Below are 15,367 nucleotides of genomic sequence, written 5' to 3' on the forward strand. Positions count from 1 at the left end.
ATCTCTCTTCTCATGTCCTTATGTCTTGTTTAATGGTCCTTGTGTTTATCCAGCTTCCCCACCTAGAAATAAATGAAAATATCAAGATTCCTGCTTTCTCCTGGATCCCCTCTTCAGTTTGTCACCAAATACTAATAATTTTGGGTTTCAGATCGGATTCAAGATGGCACAGTAAGAACAACTCAGGATCGCAGCTCTCAGTGAACGCTCAGAGGGTGAGTCAAAGCCGCATTAGATCTTTGTTGCCCACAGAATGGGGAAATTCCCAGGTGTAGGAAAGACACGGGATGCAAGCACAGCCATTTCAGCTGTTGCGGCCACTTCGGATGGCACCGCAGCGCAGTGGCACTCCACAACAATCTGCACAAAACACACGGGCCCGGGTGCCCTGCTAAACTAGCAATCTGAGATTTGGGAGGGCAGATTAGCATATCCATCTGATTAAATGGGACTTGGACAGTGAGCCAGACCAGGAGATTCCTGGGAAGTGGCGTTTGAGCCAGCGCAGTGGCTAGCTGCACCGGGAAATCACACAGATCCCAGTGCTCTAACAGTGGGTGACCAAAACACCTGGGAGAGAGCCATCCATTCAACATAAAAAAAAAAAAAAGAAAGGTGCCGAGGCAGGGAGCCAGGCGAGTGGGCTCGGTGGGTTTCACCCCCATAGGGACAAACAAAATGGCAATTCAAAACGCTCCAGGTGGAGAGTTTCACTGCGGGCACAGCTGAACCCAGGATGGTGCAGCTCGGTGGGGGAGGGGCATTCGCCATTACCGAGGCAATCCACGCCTACTGAGGTACACTCCCATTGCTGATGCAGCCTGCCATTGCCGAGGCAACCCGTCATAACAGAGAGACTCTGCTGCAGGGCGGAGCTGGTGGCAGCAGGGCAGAGCCTGTGGTGGAGCCCACAGCAACAGGGCGGACACCACATCAGCAGGGCAGAGCCTCAGCAGGCAAATAGTGACTAGACTGCCTCCTAGCTGGGCAGGATAGTGCAACAGACACTCATAAAGAAAGCCCAAACCCCCTGAGACAGAGCATCTGAGGAAAAAAAGGGGTTTTAAGAGTTCTGCTGCAGCAGACTTAAACACACCTGCCTAACAGCCCTGAATGCACAATGGAGCTCACAGCTCAGCACTTGAGCTCCTATAAAGTACAGATCATCACCTCAAGCAACTCCCTGACTCCTGTATATCCAGAGTCGCCTGAAAAAGGACTGATCAGACTGACATTAGGTGGGTGTCATTCTGGGACAAAGATAGCAGAAGAAGAAACTGGTAGCATCCCTCACCATTCTGCAGCTGCTACAGGTGTACCCCAGACAAGCAGGGCCTGGAGTGGACCTCAGCAGTTGTACAGCAGAGGGGCAAGACAGGTAGAAGGAAAACCAAGTAACAGAAATACCTCATCATCAACAATCTGGGCATCCTCTCAGAGACCCAATCGAAAAGTCAGCAAATACTCCAACGACAGGTGGATAAATCCACAAAGATGGGAAGAAACAAGCGCAAAAAGGAGGAAAACACCCAAAACCAGAACACCTCACCTCCTACAAAAAAACAAAACTCCTCACCAGCAAGTGAACAAAGCTGGATGGATAATGACTGTGATGAAATGACAGAATCAGACTTCAGAAGGTGAGCTAAAAGAACATGTTCTAAATCAATGCAAAGAAACTAAGAACCTTGAAAAAAGATTCGAGGAAATGAAAACAAGAATGGAAAACTTAGAGAGCAATATGAATGAATTGAAAGAGCAGAAAAACACAACACGAGAACTTCGAAAAGCATGCACAAGTTTCAACAGCCGAATTGACCAAGCAGAAGAAAGAATATCAGAAGTCGAAGATCAACTCAATGAAATAAAACGAGAAACCAAGATTAGAGAAAAAAACGTAAAAAGGAATGAACAAAGTCTCCAAGAAATGTGGGACTATGTGAAGAGACCTAACCTACGTTTTATAGGTGTACCAGAAGGGGACGAAGAGAATGAATTCAAGCTGGAAAATACTCTTCAGGATATTATCCAGGAAAATTTCCCCAACCTAACAAGGCAGGCCAACAATCAAATCCAGGAAATCCAGAGAAGACCACAAAGATACTCCGCAAGAACAGCAACCACAAGGCACATAACTGTCAGATTCACCAAGGGTGAAATGAAGGAGAAAATACTAAGGGCAGCCAGACAGAAAGGTCGGGTCACCCACAAAGGGAAGCCCATCAGACTCACAGCAGATCTCTCGGCGGAAACTCTACAAGCAAGAAGAGAGTGGGGGCCAATATTCAACATCCTTAAAGAAAAGAACTTTCAACCCAGAAGTACATATCCAGCCAAACTGAGCTTCGTAAGTGAAGGAAAAAGAAAATCCTTTGAGAACAAGCAAGTACTCAGATTTTGTCACCACCAGGCCTGCTTTACAAGAGCTCCTGAAAGAGGCACTACACACAGAAAGGAACAACCAGTACCAGCCATTCCAAAAACAAACTAAATGCTAAAGAGCATCAACAAAATGAATCTTCATCAACTAATGGGCAAAACAGCCAGCTAGCATCAAAATGGCAGTATCAAATTCACACATAACAATATTAACCCTAAATGTAAGTGGACTAAATGCACCAATCAAAACACCCAGACTGGCAAATTGGATAAAAAACCAAAACCCATCAGTGTGCTGTATCCAGAAAACCCATTTCACATGCAAGGATACACAAAGGCTCAAAATAAAGGGATGGAGGAAGATTTAACAAGCAAATGGAGAGCAAAAAAAAGCAGGAGTTACAATGCTCGTCTCTGATAAAATAGATTTTAAAGCAACAAAGATCAAAAGAGACAAAGAAGGTCATTACATAATGGTTAAAGGATTGATACAACAAGAAGAGCTAACGATCCTAAACATATATGGACGCAATGCAGGAGCACCCAGATACATAAGGCAAGTTCTTAATGACTTACAAAGAGACTTAGACTCCCACACAATAATAGTGGGAGACTTTAACACTCCACTGTCAATATTAGACAGATCAACTAGACAGAAAATTAACAAGGATATCCAGGGCTTGAACTCAGACCTGGAACAAGCAAACCTGATAGACATTTACAGAACTCTCCACCCCAAATCCACAGAATATACATTATTCTCAGCACCACATCACACCTACTGAAAATTGACCACATAATTGGAAATAAAGTACTCCTCAGCAAATGCAAAACAATGAAAATCATAACCAACCGTCTCTCAGACCATAGTGCCATCAAGTTAGAACTCAGAATTCAGAAACTAACCCAGAATCGCAAAGCTTCATGGAAACTGAACAACTGGCTCTTCAATGTTGACTGTATAAACAATAAAATGAAGGCAGAAATAAAGAAGTTCTTTGAAACCAACGAGAACGAAGACACAACATACCAGAATCTCTGGGACACATTTAAAGCAGTCTCTAGAGGAAAATATATAGCAATAAGTGCCCATATGAGACGAATGGAGAAATCTAAAATTGACACCCTATCATCAAAATTGAAAAAGCTAGAGGAGCAAGATCAAAAAACTCAAAACCTAACAGAAGACAAGAAATAACTAAGGTCAGAGCAGAACTGAAGGAGATAGAGACACAAAAAACCCTTCAAAAAAATCAATAAATCCAAGAGCTGGTTTTTTGAAAAGATCAACAAAATAGACCACTAGCCAGACTGATAAAAAAGAAAAGAGAGAACAACCAAATAGATGCAATAAAAAACGATAAAGGGGAAATCACCATAGACTCCACAGAAATTCAGACCATTATCAGAGAATATTACAAACAACTCTATGCACATAAACTAGTAAACCTGGAAGAAATGGATAAATTCCTGGACACCTGTGTCCTCACAAGCCTAAACCAGGAGGAAGCTGAAACTATGAATAGACCAATAACAAGGTCTGAAGTCGAGGCAGCAATTAAGAGCCTACCACACACAAAAAAGCCCAGGTCCAGATGGGTTCACAGCCGAATTCTACCAGACACACAAAGAGGAGCTGGTACCGTTCCTTCTGAGACTATTCCAAATAATCCAAAAAGAGGGAATCCTTCCCAAATCATTTTATGAGACCAACATCATCCTGATACCAAAACCCGGCGAGACCCAACAAGAAAAGAAAACTTCAGGCCAATATCCATGATGAACATAGATGCAAAAATATCCAATAAAATATTGGCAAGCCGAATGCAAGAGCAAATCAAAAAACTTATTCATCATGATCAAGTAGGATTCATCCCAAGGATGCAAGGCTGGTTCAACATACACAAGTCTATAAATGTAATTCACCACATAAACAGAACCAAAAACAAAAACCACATGATTATCTCAATTGACGCAGAGAAGACATTTGACAAAATACAACAGCCCTTTATGCTAAAAACCCTCAATAAACTCCATATTGGTGGAATGTATCTCAAAGTAATAAAAGCTATTTATGACAAACCAACAGCCAATATCATACTGAATGGGCAAAAACTGGAAGCATTCCCTTTGAAATCTGGCACTAGACAGGATGCCCTCTTTCACCACTCCTATTCAATATAGTACTGGAAGTTCTAGCCAGAGCAATCAGGCAAGAGAAATAAATAAAGGATATTCAAATAGGAAAGGTGGAAGTTAAACTGTCACTATTTGCAGACGACATGATAGTATACCTAGAAGACCCCATTGCCTCAGCCCAAAAACTCCTGAAACTGATAAGCAACTTCAGCAAAGTCTCAGGATATAAAATCAATGTGCAAAAATCACAAGCATTCTTATACACCAATAACAGGCTTAAAGCGAGCCAATCAAAAACGAACTGCCATTCACAATTGCTACAAAAAGAATAAAATACCTAGGAATACAACTCACAAGGAACGTAAGGGACCTCTTCAAGGAAAACTACAAACAACTGCTCAATGAAATCAGAGAGGACACAAACAGATGGAGAAGCATTCCATGTTCACGGTTAGGAAGAATTAATATCGTGAAAATGGCTACACTGCCCAAAGTAATTTAAAGAATTAATGCTATCCCCATCAAGCTACCATTGACTTTCTTCACAGAACTGGAAAAAACCACCATGAATTTCATATGGAACCAAAAGAGAGCCCGCATAGCCAAGTCAATTCTAAGCAAAAAGAACACAGCGGGGGGCATCACACTACCGGATTTCAAACTATACTACAAGGCTACAGTAATCAAAACAGCATGGTACTGGTATCAAAACAGAGATATAGACCAATGGAACAAAACAGAGGCATTGGAGGCAACACAACATATCTACAACCATACAATCTTTGATAAACCTGACAAAAACAAGCAATGGGGAAAGGATTCCCTGTTTAATAAATGGTGTTGGGAAAACTGGCTAGCCATGTGCAGAAAGCAGAAACTGGACCCCTTCCTGACACCTTACACTAAAATTAACTCCAGATGGATTAAAGACTTAAACATAAGACCTGGCACCCTCAAAACCCTAGAAGAAAATCTAGGCAAAACCATTCAGGACATAGGATTAGGCAAGGACTTCATGATCAAAACACCAAAAGCACTGACAACAAAAGCCAAAATAGATAAATGGGACCTAATCAAACTCCACAGCTTCTGCACGGCAAAAGAAACAGTCACTAGAGTGAATCAGCAACCAACAGAATGGGAAAAAATTTTTGCAGTCTCCCCATCTGACAAAGGGCTGATATCCAGAATTTACAAAGAACTCAAATAGATTTACAAGAAAAAAACAAACAAGCCCATTCAAAAATGGGCAAAGGATATGAGCAGACACTTTACAAAAGAAGACATATATGAGGCCAACAAACATATGAAAAAATGCTCATCATCACTGGTCATTAGAGAGATGCAAATCAAAACCACATTGAGATACCATCTCATGCCAGTTAGAATGGCGATCATTAAAAAATCTGGAGACAACAGATGCTGGAGAGGATGTGGAGAAAAAGGAACACTTTTACACTGTTGATGGGAGTGTAAACTAGTTCAGCCATTGTGGAAGACAGTGTGGCGATTCCTCAAGGCCTTAGAAATAGAAATTCCAATTGACCCAGCAATCCCATTACTGGGTATATATCAAAGGACTATAAATTGTTCTACTATAAGGACACATGCACATGAATGTTCATTGCAGCACTGTTTACAATAGCAAGGACCTGGAACCAACCCAAATGCTCATCAATAATAGACTGGATTGGGAAAATGTGGCACATATACACCATGGAATATTATGCAGTAATAAAAAATGATGAGTTCGTGTCATTTCTAGGGACATGGATGAATCTGGAGAACATTATTCTCAGCAAACCGACACAAGAACAGAAAATGAAATACCACTTATTCTCACTCATAGGTGGGTGATGAAAAATGAGAACACATGGACACAGGGAAGGGAGTACCAAACACTGGGGTCGATTGGGGTGGGGGGAAGAGGGGAGGGACAGCAGAGCGGGGGAGCTGGAGAGGGATAGCCTGGGGAGAAATGCCAAATGTGGGTGAAGGGGAGGAAGGCAGCAAAACACACTGCCATGTGTGTACCTATGCAAATATCTTGCATGTTCCACACATGTACCCCAAAACCTAAAAAGCAATAAAAAAAAGGAAAAAAGAAAAAGAAATCCTCACATATAAAGTGAGTGTGGTTGCCTTAATGGACAGAGGAGATAAAGCAGTAATCATAGTAGCCTAACACCATTACTTAAAGCATGGCTGGTTGATGATGATGTCCCTAGAAAAGAAATAGATGGGACGTTTACTAAATTTTTACCTGGACTGTATAAGTGAAGGACTTATAGATCAACTGAACAGAATTTTAGTTTAATAATTTTACTTTAATCACTAACAAAGACAGCCATAGCCCCTCAACCAATCCCCAATAAAAGAAAAAAAATAATTTTGGGTTTAAGTATCCCAAATACTTTCTTACCTCTGTGTCTGCCACACAGCCTTTGCCTTATTTCAGATATTAATACTTATAGTTTCACATGTAATTATTGCAATAGCTCTATTTTTCCTTGCTGCCAGTAGAATGTGTCCAACCAAATCCAGAAAAAAATCCTTCAAACTCTTTAGCATGACTGGAAGGGTTCTTCATGATTGTCTATTCCTACTTCCTCCTTCCATGTTTAACTTTCACAGCACTACCTTTGCCCTGAACCATAACCATATATCCCAGGGCCAATCACACTGAGCTATTTTATTCTCTGAACACTTCCTCTCATGACTCAATTGAGTTTCACACATTGGTTATTGTATATTGCCCTCCTGCTTGGAATACCACTTACCCCAGATTTGTAGGATCAGGCTCATCCTTCCTTCCAGGCCAACCTAAATGCTGTCTTCTCTGAGAAATAACCCAGAGCCTCCCATGCAGGGCTAACAGTGCTCTTCTTTGTTGACTCATAGTGTGTTCTCTGATCACTCATCAGAAATTTGTTTTCTTATTAATCAAGCATACTAAAGAACAGCCTCTGCAGGTAGAAATTCACTTCTGTGCCTCTAGTTCTTGGATGTGTCCTGCCATATATTGGGTGGAATGTTGGATAAATGAATGGGTGACCCTTTAATCAGAATCGCATTTGGTGAGAAGTTCAGGTTGAATAATCAGTGGAAGTGAAAGGTGACACAAGCAGCTGAGATATTTTGGGTCACAATGTGTCTACCTAGCCTTGGGGTATAGAAAACACCCAGATATGCCCCTCTGCTGGGCTAGAGGTGAGCTTCAACCACCAGACTCTAGTGCCACTCTGAATCGACTCACTCAGTTGGCTCTGAACTCTTGCTCCAATTCTCTCTTCTCTGAATTTGGTATCACATGGTATCACATCTCAATCACAGACCCACCTCAGCCCCTGGGATGTAGAATTTGCTCTTAATCCCACTCAATTTGAATATTTCTATTTTCTGATTGGCTGTGCAATAACTCACACTACTTGTTCTCTTTTTTTGTCTCAAGCAGAAACTCTTCCCTTCCCAAACCTGAATAGCTGGCTGCCAAATAACTAGATCCCTGGTGGAGCCTGCTTTGGTCCTCCTGTGAAGGGAAAATTGACATAAGCAATGCATTTAAATGATTGTGTTTTCTCTCAAACTCCAATTTTCTATCATAGTTAGTCATGTATACACACAAAACAAAAATAGGGATAATGATGTTGTGGCTTTGAGAGAATAATCAGTTGGTTTGGGGTATCTCAAAAATACATCTTTTATGCAACAGGGTAAATGATGACATGTCATTTTCAGCTGGCATGGTTCCAGAAGTTTCTGAGATAATAGCAATTACCAAACAGTATCAACCCATTTTCCTGTTGAGAACTCTTAGGGGAGAGTGTTCTAAGGATATAGCTTGGAAATAAAATTAAGACTTGTTGCTATGAGATTAATTCTGGGAGGCAATGGGACTTCACCAGTACTTACCAGCATGTGTTAATGTTAATGGCCATAATTACCAATGGCTCAACAAGGAAAACCAAGCCCTTGTGAAGAAAAATGAAAACCAACAAGAAAAACTTAAAGCCCCTATGAAGAGAATGACTTTACATTGCACAGGTCATTTGAGAAGGGAAGCCAAATTACTATGGAAAGTTCTGTGTAAGGAGTTAAAGAAGTGTTCCTCAATTGGTTTTGTTAGGCCTTCTTGAGAAGGCATAAATGTCTTTTCTCTCTTTGTCTGTTGATTTTGTCATCAAGTAAAAAGGAAAATCATTTAGAAGGAGTAATACCCCAACAGTGATTAAGAATTTATCATGTAACAGTATCATGTGGATTAACTCACTTACCTCACACTGTGAAGATGCTTCTCACCCTGTGAAGTAGGCCCATTACCTCCATTTCAATGGCAAATAAACTGAGGTTGGGAGAGGAGTAGTGGCTGTACAAGTCATTTAGACAGTAGGTGACAGAACTCAGCATTGACTGTGGAAGCTTCACTTCAGAACCTGCACTTTTTGCTATTGTAACACTAACTGGAGCCTATGCTTAAGGATTGCATGCTTAGCTATCTGGTCTGAGAGGGGAGGTGAACAAAAATCAGCTCTGGCTGAACTTGGCTTAGAAATAGAAGATGCCATTGAAACAGGGAAGTGGCAAGCGATGGGAATCCAGGCCTTTGGCTCTTTTGGATAAGACCAAAAACCGGAATATGGGCGGGCAGAGGACTAGAATGAACTGTACATACGGCAGTGATCCTGGAGCCATCATCCCACCCAGTGTACTGTATCAAGGAGGACAGCAAGATGAACCCATATGCACCGAGGCTTTAGAAACCCTGAGTCTCCCCAGACCTCTTAGCGAGAATGGATGTAAGGTGATATGACTGACTTGTGATAGGGAAGGGATAAGAAATCTAGACAAGAGGAAAAGCAAAGGGAGACAAGCAATGGTTGTCAAAGGACACATTGTCCAGCTGAGTGGTAGTGAAATTAGAAAAAGCTGTGACTGCATTCAGGGAGATTGAGAATTTCTGGGAGATGAAACTAGCACAAATGAGTCCCTGTGGTGACCTATGACCTCCTATCAACAGGACTGTTTTGTCCCAGCACACAGGAGGGAGCCACCAGAAAAGGAGAATTTAGAAGAGATTTTTACATATTTTATTATAAAATTTGTATTTCTTTGGCTTCTAAAGCCAATCATGCAAAAAACATTTTGAAGTAGAATTATAGTCCTGAACTTCTTTCTCTACCAGAACTTTTCAATATTATACATTTCAAGGGTTTGAATTTCCTCTGATGTTAAGATCCTGTGGTTTTACAACTAAAGATTGGCCCTAGATACATGGGGACTTATCTAGGTCATGTTTCATGATTAATGTATTCTACCCTCAGGACATTAGTAGCTTCTTTTCACTTATCTAATTTTTTATATTACTGTTAATGACCTTTTAACCTATTTTCATATAAAGTAAAACCTCTCCTCTGGGAATGGCCATTCCTGAATAGACTTATGCATTAAAGCTGTTTATGGAGAAAAATATTGTGGGGAGGGGGTTAGGAAGAAATTATGTAAAATTCCCTTTTATTTGGAAAAATTTATAATTTGGCCCATTTTCAAGTAATGAGAACTTTAAATAGAATGAAACTTAAAAAAAAACTTGCTGGTTTAAAAAAAGTTAGAAAGCTTGCTGAGATATAAAAAAATGTAAATGGAAATAAAAATAGGAATGAAAATGAGTCCCAGATTTAGGGAAGATGACAGCCCTCTTTAATGCTGCCATCCTAAGCCACCCTTTACAAACTCTTCTCTGTTATGTTTTCAATGGAAAGCAGCTGCTTTGGAAGGCATTGTTTACAATGGATCTCTGTCACAGCTCTGCATTGTAGCTATAAATAATGTCAACACATTCTCCTATCCAGCAGCCTAGATGCTGATGCCACCCATCCATACCAGATGAGGTTATATTATTCTTCCTCAAACATATTCATTATCATCTCATGCTGTCCTCATCCCTGAGGGTAATGATGACCCTTTGTAACACCATTCATCACTGCCTGTGATTGTTTGCAGCTGAGGCTATTGGCCTGGGAGTCCTTTCCCACCCAGCTTCTCTATTCTTAGTCAAATCATGTCTGCTCTGTTGTCTTTTTGATCTCTTTCTTCAAAACATTTTCTTCTTTTCCAGTACAGTCCTGTGGCTGTAGAAGCAAAGCAAATGCAAAGTATATGTTAGCATCAAACATAGCCATGTAGAGATCTTGGTGGCTTAATCAGGTAAGGAATCAGTCCCTAAAGAAGAGTCTAGGAAAGATCTTAAAAGGTGAGTAGAAGGTCAGTGTGAAGCTGTAAGGTGAGGATTTTAATTTTTTTTTTTCTTTTTTGGAAAAGCTGGAGTGAAAGAAGACAGATCAATCTGTGATGTCACCTTGAGCCCATTTTCCCCAGGAGGTTTGGGAATAATCAGGGGTCCTAAAGCCTCAGTGCCTATGGGCTTTCCTAGGTAGGGGGTTTCTTTATTTTGTTGAATTCTCAGGTTATGAGTCAAGTCATGTATATAAAAGAAAATGAATAAAAGTGTAACAACACTAAGAAAATTATCATTAGTGGAACAGAATTTGTAGAACACTTGAAAAAAGGCAGATGGAATTAAACTAATAGGAAAACTAAGGTCAAAATACATACAGAAAAAGATGGCTGCTGAATGTGGAGACAGATTGGGAGGTTCTCTAAAATCAATTTTGGGATTGGGTACAGAAGGTGGTCCTTCGAGAATTATCAGTAGCCTGGTTTCTGTGCCAATAGGTAGGTTAACATCCTCTTACAACCTTAGCCAGCAGGGCAGAAGGCGGGCCCTTTCATCCAGAATATTAGCCACTGGTACACTGCACACCTTCCCCCAGTAACTGAAAAAGGCTGTGGTCAACACTGTAAGAGTTTAAGAGGAAAGAAACACGAAAAGCAGCTCATACAGTCAAAGAGGTTTATTTTGGAGAATAGATTTGAGAGGGGCTTCTGGTCAACTTTGGTCAGGAGTACTCTCTCTCCCAGACTAAGAGGTGGGTTTTAGGGTGAAAGAGCTTATTACAGGCTTGGAATGTTTCTGTGTGGAGGAGAAGTTAATTACAGGGTTGGAATATCTCTGGTCGGTGGGGAAGCTATCTTGGGGCTGACATCTCTCCGGCCAGAGGGGAGGTTATATCAGGGCTGGTGTGTCTCTGGTTGGGGAGGGGTTTATATGGTTGGAATGTTTCTGGTTGGAGATGGCATTTGTAATTTATGGTCATGGTGACATTAGCCATAATACTGGCATCCTTTGGGTTGGATTTAGGTGGTTTTTGATCAAGGGGAACTTTAATATGGTGGTGCTTATCCAAGATGGTGATGCTTCTGCTCTGTCAATTCAGATCCAATAGTTATAAAGAGGATGAGGGGGCTGGGAGCAGTGGCTCACTCCTGTAATCCCAGCACTTTGGGAGGCCAAGGCAGGTAGATCACAAGGTCAGGAGTTCAAGACCAGCCCGGCAAAGATGATGAAACTTTTTTGCTACTAAAAATACAAAAAAAAATTAGCTTAGTGTGGTGATGGGTGCCTGTAATCCCAGCTACTCAGGAGGCTGAGGCACAGAATTACTTGAAACCAGGGAGGTGGAGGTTACAGTGAGCCAAGATCACACTGCCACACTCCACCCTGGGTGACAGAGTGGGAAAAAAAGAAGAACGAAAAAGATGAGGGGAGGCATGTTCTTTTTGGCTACTTCCTGCTGACAGGGGGACAGAGAGTTTTCTGGTCTTGGATTGACTGTAGGAGTAATGTCATCTGTAGATGTTTTTGGGTAGTTGTCTGTGAAATGACCATGATTCTGCCAGTTTAAAATCTTTGACAAAGGTTAATTAGGCAGGGTAAGAACATTAGTTCTAGGCATATTATTAGGAGAGATCCCAGGAATAGGATATCCCATGCTATAATTTTGTTCCCAAACCAATAATCTATTTGGTTGTTTTGGTATTCCCTTAGCTTTTTAGCCCTTTTAAAATATTATTTAGCAATACTTCTTACTAGGCCTCATTGGTTGAGATTAGAAGCAACATTCCTTACCTAATGAGAGGCAGAGACACATATTTGGAAAGGCCCATGTGTTATTTTTTGTTAGTAAGCATTATTAAAAGACAAATCATGGTAGGACTGGTTTGCTTTATTATACTTGGTTTAATTGTATATGGTGCAGCAAGAATAATTATTTGTTACATAGGCCTTTTAAATAGGCTTTAATGGAACTTTGTTTCATAGAAGGAATATGAGATAAGACATTTTTAAAGCACAGCCCAGCCATGGATTTGTACCATCAAATACCTATGAGTTGGCTGAATTCCTCTCCTTTTGAGGTTTCAAGATAACTTCAGGTTCCTATCCTGTCAGAAAGGAACATTCTTTACTTCCACAGATCAGAAACCCTTTACAGGGACTGCGTACACAAAATATGATGCCAGTTTTCCAAGGGCTTTATTGGTTTAAATAAATCAAGTTTGATTCCTTAAAGAAAAGCATACCATTCTAGTCAAAGCTTTGTTAAAATGCCAATTGTGTCCCATTACGAAAGAAAACAGATTCCTATTGCACTTATGCAAATAACTACATTGCCATAACTTAAGAATAATCAGATAGTTTCCCAAATCTGGAGAAAATCAGGTAGGGAGAAATAAGTAGGCTACAAATTTTGTTCATGGAAGTACACTAAATTGTTAAAAGCAGTCAATAGCTTATAAGAAAAGTTTCTTTGACTTTGAAAAGCAAAACAAAGGATTAACAATATTTTAAGCAAAACATCAAAAGATTACTTCATTCTCCTATTAATTCAGTTAATACAGTTAACTACTGTCCTACTTGATATTAATGAACATTTTAGCTCTTCAAGAGTCCCAAACACTTTCCCTCTATTCTGACGTCACACTCTCCAAAGTTATCAGAAACCTGCATTCAAGATCACCTGCTGGAACCTTATAGCTGATTATAAAACTATCTTCTAAACAGGATGAAAACAATTGTTTATGGACGACAAAAAGTTTTAGGGTAGCCATAGTTAAAGACACAATTGACAAGGATATCTATTAGCTTTTTGGCACACAATAATTTTAATGTAATAATTATAATTGTTACTGATAATGTATGCTAAGATATATCAGAATTATAGGAGTCTCCCATAACTTTGGAACACATACCAATAACATATTTATAGAAATATAGCCCAAAGAAATCCAAATACCATTTTATATTTGATAATGCTCCCTGTATGATTTTATAGAAAATAAGCCAAATTTTACCCTATATTAATATGCTATTAATGTTAAAATAAATTTTTAAGAAAACCTTGTAGACACATTTACCCAATTTTAATGTTTAACTTTAAGGTAAGATTTTTATAGACCCTTTATAACCCTTTATAATTTGTGTTAAAAAGCGTGTTAGTGCTTTAAGAGAAACCTGTTATGTTTTTATTTTAATGTTCACTTTACAGAAAATCTAGATGTTATCCCTTCAACTTTAGTCAATATGTTTGCACACAGAATTTTTTTTACAGTTAACCTTCTAAAACTTGCTTAAACTTGCATTTTTATTTTATTTAACTTAAAAGAATTCTTTAACCTATTAATCTAGGTAAAAATCCACATTCTCATACCTCCTTACAATCTTTTTACCAAAAGTATAAGTAAATTGTTTTTTCAGTAGTCTTAAATATGCACTACACTGTTAACATGTTAACTGGTAAGTTTGGGATTTTAATTATGGACTAGGTGTAGAGCCTAGGACCTAGATGGAAGTGCAGATTATTTCTGACTTATTCCAGCATGTGACTTCATGTATCCTAGGTCTTATTTAGTTGCAAAGCAAGCAAATTGTACAGCTAAGAGTTATAGTGGCATTTTATAAAGCATCAGGAGGCCCAATCACTTTTCAGTTGTACAATATTTCTTGCATAAATTCCCTTTTATAAAATTTTTCATGACTTACACAGACAATCTTGACTTTCTGACTTGTTCTAAACATCCCTCTCTTTAAACAACCAGTTGATTTACTTAAGGACAATAATTTACCATGTAAGATTCTTTTTTATGTAAATGTTTTTTTCTTTAATATCAAACGCAATAACAGTGCTTTCCCAAAATGAACTTCTTTATGTCTGTGGACTAGGCTGCCTAAGCCACAAGGTTAGAAGTTAGGAGATATTTCACTAAATAGTTCAAGATATAGCTATATTTATTAAACAAATATTAATGTTTTATTTATTTAAAAATCACACAAGATTTTTCTGTTTGGGCTGAGTTATAGTTTTGAAGCCTCTATTGCAAATTTTTACACCTTATAATATTTGGCAGAGATAAACATGAAATTGCTTGATAAATAAATGTAAACAAAAATGTATGCTGGAAACTCTTAATACATTTCTAATCTTACTGTACCAATAAGTTTTAATGATTAAAGTCATAAGAACTGAAAGGTCCTCCTCACACACGAAAAGTAAAATAAGAGACAAGACCAGGTGTGTGGCCAGAAACTCTAAGGATTCAGCAGGTTGAACTGCTGTTGCCTGCTGCTTCCTGGGTTACAAGAGAGCCCCTACCCCCAACACCCCTCCCAGGTTTCTGCCCCAAATATGTGAGTTAAAGAGGAAAGAAACATGAAAAGCAGCTGAACAGTCAAAGACAGGTTGATTTTGGAGAAGAAACCTGAGAGGGGCTTCTGGCTGATTTTGGTCAGGAGTGTTCTCTCTTGTGGACTAAGAGTGTTTAAGGGTTTCAAGGTGAGAGAACTTATTAGAGGCTTCGAATGTTTCTGTGTGGAGGAGAAGTTTATTGCAGGATTGGAATGTCTCTGGAGGTTATCTTGTGGCTGACATCTCTCTGGCTGGAGGGGAAATTTTCC

Source organism: Callithrix jacchus, chromosome 2, assembly GCF_049354715.1.
Source record: "Callithrix jacchus isolate 240 chromosome 2, calJac240_pri, whole genome shotgun sequence".
NCBI classification, from domain to species: Eukaryota; Metazoa; Chordata; class Mammalia; order Primates; family Cebidae; genus Callithrix; species Callithrix jacchus.